Genomic DNA, 8,900 nt, shown 5'->3' on the forward strand with positions numbered 1-8,900 from the left:
CGTAACCGTTGAAAGGAAATAACACTTAATTCTTGGAGTCTGCGTGCGAGAGTATTTACGTTGAAACAAAGCTGCCTCGAGCATGCGCAACAAAATTATTGCAAATGCTCCATTGGTGAACGACTTGATGTAGCAGACATTGTGCGGATCAAGACGAACACACAGTGTAGCGCTTAGTCCGTACTGAATCAATGCCATGCAAGGGACGCAGTAATAGGGCCGATAACCACGTGGCCTGATGCAATTACGAAATTTATACAGTCGTGTCGGCTGACGCAAGACAGAAACACCCGTCGTTGAGTGCTCATAGATGAGAAAGATAAGATAACGATGATACGTAAACAATAATATTTAGCATTTCTCACCATCATCGTCTGTTTCTCACATCTAAAAGCGTACAAAGCAAACACTCAACGAGCGCAATGACTGCACGAGATTCTCATTTCTGTAGTTTTCACATTTGCATGGGGGTGGACATAGAAGCAAATTTGCATTTTTTGTAGCCAAGCTTGTTTTGTCGTAAGTTAAGGCGAGAGGGCCGTTCCGAGAAAAGTGACCGCCATGTTTACTGCGTGTCCAATTGATTGATTTATTCGCATACCGCGAGTGCCCGAAGCGAAGGAACCCAGAGAGAAAGATGAAAGAAAGGCTGCAAGCTTGAAGAAAAACTGAATTTTTAACTCGGCCGCTAAGCGCTCAGAGGTCGGTTGCAGAGTGAACGCAACGTCTATAGCGACTAGCTAGAGGCAGGCTTTACTTCGTAATTTTTTTCAAAGTACTCTCTGTCGCAAACCTGCCGCCCTTGTCGTTCAGTACGAGTTGGCCCATAGCTTCCTTGCTTTCTTTATGGTCCTTCTTTCCCATTTCGGTAAAGTGATCGCAAAGTTTGACGTCCTGTATAGCGGCTTTCTATGGCACCCCATAGTGAAATGCAGGAGCCACGCGTACAAGCTTTCAACGGCCCATTTTAGTGAAACCTGGCAAAACGCAGTCTCAAACATGGCGACACAGCTTTCTGTAAAAGCGTGTCGTTTCCATCATGAAGAATGCTTCAATTCTCGTCGATTACGTTTACCAGACGTGACGTAATATATTTATCTCCTGATTGGCGAAATATGTATTTCCAATATATGACTGACCGGCCCCAGCGTCCCCCCCCCCCTTCCGAAAGAAAAGAAAGAAAACAAATTTGCTTAAGGCATTTGGACGGCAATTCTGCAGGAAGACGGACTCAAAAGTGTTTGTTACCCGCCTGGATGCTTCTTCCTAATTTTTTTTTTGTTCGATCTTTAATCGAAATGGGCGGCAGAGTAGAGGACTATTGTAACGCTTAAAGTGCGTTTGAAATGTGCTAGAACTATTCTTAACTTCCCATGATGACTCGCGAAATTAAATTTAAATGAGCTTGGAGGGATTGTCTTCACCCACGTAAAGATGTTGGCAGAAGCAGCACCGACGTCAAAGAACAGCGCGATGTAATCTCCCGCCCCCAGCTCATTTCTTTCTTTTTGGGGGGGCGGGGGGGGGGGGTGAGGGTTTTTAGAAGAGGGGTAAGACACTCTCCTCGCATAGTTCCTCATTTCAGTGAACAGGCGCGACCAGAGGTTCTTCGGGTGAACTTTCCTAATGGCTTTCCGCTAACCCGAGAGGCAATCATTTTCACCGACGAAGCAGATGGCTGCACTAGGCGCAGAGCACTTGGCGAAAAAACTGTGCCTCCCACGCGCTGTGCGGACGTAAGGCTCCCGTTGCGCGGCTAAAAGCTCGCTCTGGCGGCGCTAAATCCTTTCGCGTGCCTCGCTTTGTCGCGACCTGGAATAAGCTGGTAATTGCGCTGGGAAGGCGGGCGCCGAACAGGACGCCCGAATCCGCATCGATCTCCGAAATGCGACACACCTGCTGAGCACGTCTCTGAGAACGCCAGCAGAATGGGAGGCCGGTTGGACGCACATCTATGGGATTGTCTTGTCTGAAAACTGTACGAAAAAGCTTCGCACGGGCCCAATGCAGTGCTTGTCATGACGAGTTTCAGTAAGCTATAGACCACTCGAAAGGTGTCGGCAGTCATGGTTCTCAGCGTGTGCCGAGAACCGTGGCTCTTTTTTTTTTCTTTTTTTACCATGACAAACACGTCTACCCACTAATATGAGGCAGCAGGAGTGGGGAAAAAAAAGGGTTCTGCCAAGGGCGACCATAGTGAACTTCCCTCCTGCCTTGCTGTCGTCTGCAGCAGGAACAGGGTCGAACAGACATCCTCCATTTGCAATCGTATAGCAAAAAAAAATGGCGATGCACCTCGCGTTGGTTTTCTGCTAAGAACATTGCCTCGAGCACAAGTACAGCTTCGAGTAATGTTTTAGCCTAAATCAGGGTCGTTACACGAAAAACCGAAACACACGTGTGCGCAGCTGCGTGTCCGGCGCTGCTGCCACTGCGCCAGCTGGCTTTGCGTATACGACTGACCTCCCTAACACCTGAGCGAGTGGAACACAACCGCGAAAAGGTGCAGCCCGTGCTAGTTGCAAATGCTATAGGCGCAATGTTGCGTATTCTTGCAGCCTGCATACCGGGGCTCAATACTTTTGAAGACGCCAGAGGGCTAAAATCACGAATTTCAGATTTACGTCAGTTTGTGTACACCAATGTGCTTCCACTCATCGTCATTTGTGAGCCCAACTTGTCGAAACCAATAAGACTGCCAGGATACGAATTTATCATGTCATCAACAAATGGTGCATGCAGCAAAATCGTCGTTTTTGTCCGTCGTGAACTCACCTATGTTTTGCAACCAATTGCGCCCCACGACGACAATCAATATTGACACGTGTACTTACCTTTATCGGGCGACCACGTTTCGGCGCCGAACAAATGTTATCGCACAGCGCGGGACGCGCCTGCATGTATCCGAAGTTTCTGGAAAGTTATCGATGCTTCTATCCGCTGTCTGTTGTCGCCGAACCTTGTATTATCTGATTTCATCGCGTGACGCGAATGGTGTAGAACTTTGTGGAAGGCACGCGGGTGTGAACGATTAGACTGGAACATTCGACGACTGCTGTATAAAAGCTGACGCGCTTGACCCGCTGATCAGATTTTCGACGATCGCCGACTGTGTTCGCCGGTATCGTTGCGCTTTAAGTGTAGCCTGTTTTGTGGGCACAGGTTCGCCCAATAAAAGCTAGTTTTGTCTTTCACAGTACTGGTACTGTGTTCTTTAACGTCACTACCACGTGACAATATATATGCATGACAGTTAAAAAGAACAAACTCTTGTTTACTCTCATAGGCGTGTATATATCGCCTTCCAGCAATTTCGATACGAAAAGATTTGCGGATATCTTGAGTGTTTGTCCCGCCCCATGGGTCATCATAGGAGATTTCAATGCACCCCATCCAGCATGGGGAAGTACAAGGGCAAATGCAAGAGGACGACGATTAGCAAGCATCGCCCACAACTATGGCCTTACTCTCCTGAACGATGGTAGCCCCACCTTTCTTCGAGGCGTGACATACGGCAGCTGCCTCGACATTGCTTTCGTCCCCAACTCTCTCGCCAGATGTGTGAAGTGGTTTCCAGACATTGAGACACATGGGAGTGACCACATTCTCACCTATTTGAACATCAAAGGCTTGTCGTCTAGATCAGACCCACGGAATACCATTCGAACGATTCAATGGGCCAACTTCAAATCTGAGATGGAAGATGCCTGCCGCGAGGGCCTACCCTCTGGGTTAGAGCAAATGATTAAAATTACGATGCAAAACGCCACTTGCATGATGACGATCTCTTCCACGCGAAATGACTTCGACATAGAATTAGAGCGACTTCGAGCGCTTCGTCGCCGGGCGGAACGTCGATATCGGCGTACAAAATCAATCCATGACCTTAGGGCAGCCAGGAGGATGCAAAAGAAGATTCAGCGTCGTATGGATAGATTAGCGTCGGAACATTGGGCAACGTTTTGCCAGACACTCGACCCCCGCAAGCCACTGTCTCACATTTGGAAAACGGTGCAAGGTCTGCGTTGCCTTCCGGAACGGCGTTTTCCATTCAAGGCGCTAGCGCTTTTCCAAGGGCGGCAAGACATCGATGCCGCAGAAGACTTTTGTGCGCGGATCGCAGACCAAGCGACTCGTCCAGATCCTCCAGCCCGAGCTGACGTCCCCCATTCCCGTGATTGCCGCATGGACCTTCCTTTTACAATGGAGGAGCTCGAAGCGGCACTAGCTCTCTGCAGGCGCTCATCATCTCCGGGTCGAGATGGTCTATCATACCGGGCCTTGTGCTATCTCGGAGAATCCGCACGGATAGAATTGTTGAGCCTTTACAATTCCTCATGGCAGGAGGGAAATGTTCCTGACGAATGGAAAGTAAGCCGCCTGGTGCCACTCTTAAAGCAGGGCAAATCCCCATTAGAACTCACCTCCTACCTCCCAATAGCGCTGGCCAGCTCTGTAGGAAAGATAATGGAACGGATGATCCTTGGCCGCCTGAAATGGTACCTTGAATACTACAAGATTTATCCAATTTCCATGGCTGGTTTAAGACGTGACCGCTCTTCCATCGGCAATGTAGTTGATCTCGTTTCATATGTCCAGCACGAAAGGTCCCGTAAGCGTTTATCTGCAGCTTTATTCTTAGATGTGAAAGGGCATACGATAACGTATTACATGAGGCCATTCTCGACGCTCTTGCGACGGTTGGCCTAGGTGGTCGAGTTTTTTTTGTGAATTGCAAGTTACCTATCTGCAAGAATATTCTATGTGTTAACTGACGATGGCCAAACTACGCGACGCTATACCAGCAGGGGCGTTCCTCAAGGCGGTGCTCTCAGCCAAACGCTATTCAGCCTCGCTCTTGTTGGACTTGCTGAATACTTGCCAACTACCCATCAAAATTTCAATATACACTGACGACATCTGTGTCTGGACTTCGGCAGTCACATGTCCTCAGATACGTGCGCGACTTCAAAGAGCGGCCACTTTGACAGCGAGCTACTTGTGTAAACAGGGTCTCAGCATATCACCAGAAAAATGCGCACTAGTAGCATTTACTCGCAAACCGATGACGCCTTATGTCATCTCAATCAATGGGCGGACCATTTCCTATGTCCGAACCCACAGATTCCTTGGCGTAATTATTTACCGAGACCTCTGTTGGAGCCCGCACGTGGCCTACATGAAACGGCGCCTGACAGCAACTTCCCAGTTGTTTAAATACTTGACAGGAAAGACATGGGGGATGTCAGTATACGCAATGCTGAAACTCTACAGAGCTCTCTTTCTCGTTTTTTTTTTTAAATGTAGTCTACCTGTACTGAACAAAACCTGCAAAACAAATATTCGTGTTCTGCAGGCAGCACAAGCTCAAGCACTCAGAGTCTGCCTTGGTTTGCCTAGATGCACGTCAACAGAGGCAACTCTTGCGATTGCTCGGGACCATCCAGTGCGAACTCACATTAAGGTGGAAGATCTGAGAACGCACATCAGACATTTTGCACATGCCCCATATCACCACCTTGTAGCACTACTTACAGGCAACAATCATCATTCTCTAAAACTATCATCAAGTACGACGACAAACTTCCCTCGGGTTTCACCGCTGCATCTAAACCATTGATACCCCCTTGGTGTCTTATCAGCCCCACAGTCCTTCTCAGTGTACCAGGAATCGGGAAAAAAGGTTGAACTGTCGTCGCCTGTGCTGAAACAAGTGTCTGCTTCTTCTGCACGAGAGGTACACGGACAGTGAACACATAAATACTGATGGTTCCACAAACATCCAGTGTTCGTCCGGTGCTGTGGATGTCCCAGCAAAAGCTATTACCATCAGCTTTAGGACTGACCACCCAACAACATCCACATCTGCTGAACTAGCTGCTCTTCGCGCTGCACTTCGTTTCGTCAATCGGGAGCCACCTCGACAATGGTCAATCTTCAGCGACTCAAAGGCAGCTCTACAATCTGTACTATCAGCTCTGCGTCGCGGGCCATTCGAACAGCTCGTATTCGATATTGGATACCTACTCCATACATCACAGGAGAAAGGACACCACCTGGCGTTTCAGTGGCTGCCAAGTCACTGCGGCGTCACTGGAAACGAAGACGCCAATAATGCCGCTCGGGCAGCTCTTGAAAACGCACAAGAGGAAGCCATACCGCTTTCACGATCCGACGCAGCTAGTAGACTTCGAGTGCTTGCGCAGGAGATCACGCTCTCTCTATGGTGCACACCAAACAGCCAGACCAACCAGAGCAACCGTCAATACCAACTGCGCTCTTTGATGCATCTCTATATGCCAACTGGACTCCGCCGAAGAGAGGCGACTCTGCTTTATCGCTTATGGCTAAGGGTGGCTTTCACGAAATCTTACTCATTCCGCATCGGATTGGTCGACAACGCTCTCTGCAATGCCTGTCTTTGCGAGGAGACGCTGGAACACATTCTGTGCGACTGTCCTGAATATAATGTTCAGCGACAGTCTCTGGCATCCGTTCTAGCGCACCTTGACCCTAGACCATTGTCCCTCGACGCGATTTTCACATGCCGCCGACAGAAAACATCGCAGGTGAAGGCGACGAAAGGACTACTTCGGTTTTAGAAAGAGACGGGATTGGTCAAGCGGCTGTGACAGTGATATCACGTACCATGCCACATTGATGGACGACGTGTGTGTGCTGTGCTACGTGCTCTCTCTCTCCCCCTTCCCAATCTTTCATCGCCCCCATCCCTCTCCCATGTGTAGGGTAGCAAACCGGTTAAGCTAAACTGGTTAACCTCCCTGCCTTTCCTTCTCCACTTTGTCCTTCCTTCTTTCCTTTTGAAGACGCTGTCAAGCCATTTAGAAGTTATTATTGCCGCTTAAATGACGCTACTTCCTGCCCATAACCACAGGCACTCCACGAGGACTGGCCGTGACGCCATTAGAAGCGGTAACAGCGCGGTCGTGAAATTAATTCACTGAAATGTGTGTGTAATATCATTAGCTCTTTTGGGGGGGGGGGGGGGGTGTGAGGAGGCGGGGTTGTAGGCTTGCGAATAACGAATACTAATTTGTTGGCGTAAGCCGTCTTCCACCAGCACTTCATCATCACCATCATCAGCCTATTTTATGTCCACTGCAGGACGAATGCCTCTCCCTGCGATCTCCAATTACCCCTGTCCTGCGCCAACCGATTCCAACTAGCGCCCGCGAATTTCGGATATCCCTTATTTTCGCCTTATTATCGTGCAGTTACCAGCAGTTATCATGAACCTAAGCTGAAACTGTTTTTCGCTCACACTAACACATATACAGTTTTTTTTCCCACCTACTATTGATCTACCGAATTCGTTACATCTGTTCCCTTCCATCAAAAATAATTTTTCGCAGCACCAGAATTGGCAATACAGTCTAATAACATTTCCTGTATCATATTTTTTTCATTATTTGCTATTGCGTTGCTAGAAACAAGTTTAGTCTTCCCTAACTTGTACACACTACTGCAATAGCCTTCTTTGGCTGGAGTATAAATAAACAAATGCAATGAGGAAAAGTGAAAGGAAGGAAATCACTGCTAAGCGCAGTGCCAACGCTTGCCAACACCTGAGCGGCGGCCAGCAGCGGTTACAGGGAAGCGGATTCAGAAATGCTGTCCCGCAGGTTTTGCTACTCGTCTGTCACACGTGGCAAAGACGACCGCGCCTCACTGGACGCCGTGAGCACAAAGGAATCTGATTGTGCACCATCGCTCTCCACGTGCCATTGTTTGCGGGCGACCACCACCACGACGCCGTGCCCTCTCCACGAGGGGACGCGGGCAGTGCACCACGTGGCGCACGATGAGCAGGGCTAGGATCCCACAGGTCTCTTCTCGTTCCACTGCCGTCCACCGTCGAGGGCCGGCGACAACACGTTCCAGCACGTGCACTCCCGCGGCCAGCAGAGGCCGTGTGGATGCCTCGCCAGATACTGAAACACTGGTCGCGGTGCCACGAGAAATAAAATGAGCTTGTACGTCTGACATTCGTGAACGTGGGCGTAAAAGTACCGAGGCAATGGTAGTAGAAATAAAGCGCGAGGAATAGAGTGTTAGTCCATATCGGACAAACGCATGCGCTGACGAGCCAATTTTATCAGGTTTTCGTGTCAATCATCGAAATTGCGCAATCAAAGCCGGGAGGAAAAGATATCACAGTCTTGGTGCGCGTGTACGAGACAGTTAAGTGTCTAACCTTATTGCGATGCAGATAGAGAGGCACGCATAACGAAAACGTCCATATTTTTTTTTGTAATTCGAAAGCATGCCCTTAGGCATAATACAAAAGATGTTAGAAATACACGAACAGATTCCACTCGTGCAAAAAATCTAGAAGTGAACGATGATGGGGTCCATGAATCCAACGTTCAAGGTCGGGTGGGCGGCCAGGCCGAAGGCCTGTTGCCCGGAGATGGCGGAGACGGCTTAGATGAAGCCCTGGGCACGTCCATAATAGGTGTGTTACTGTCACATTTTGGATTCCTGTGTTGCAAAATGGGCACGATGAGCCGTAAGGACCATGGTATTGTTGTGGCCAGAGAGCGGTCACAGACGGGGTGAGCGTGACCCCGACACGTAGCCTCCTTAACGTAACCTCCTCTCGGCGGGTTAACCCGCCAGGGAGGTCTGACCCACACGGAGGTATGAGAGCTCGTGTGGTACGTCGGAGGTTTTCCTTTTCCCGGATCAGTCGTCCACAGGCGTCTTCAGGAAAATGTGGAAGTGGGTATGTTGTAATCTGTGGGTGGGTTGCCATATCTGCTTCAAGGAGACCCGGCAGGGCTGCTCGAGGCACCCACTGGACGCGTATGAGGATATTCGTAGTGGCAGCAAGACGGTGAATGCTATCTGACAATAGGGTGGACCGAGATACCCTACGT

This window comes from Dermacentor albipictus, chromosome 4 (genome assembly GCF_038994185.2).
Source record: "Dermacentor albipictus isolate Rhodes 1998 colony chromosome 4, USDA_Dalb.pri_finalv2, whole genome shotgun sequence".
Classification (NCBI taxonomy): Eukaryota; Metazoa; Arthropoda; class Arachnida; order Ixodida; family Ixodidae; genus Dermacentor; species Dermacentor albipictus.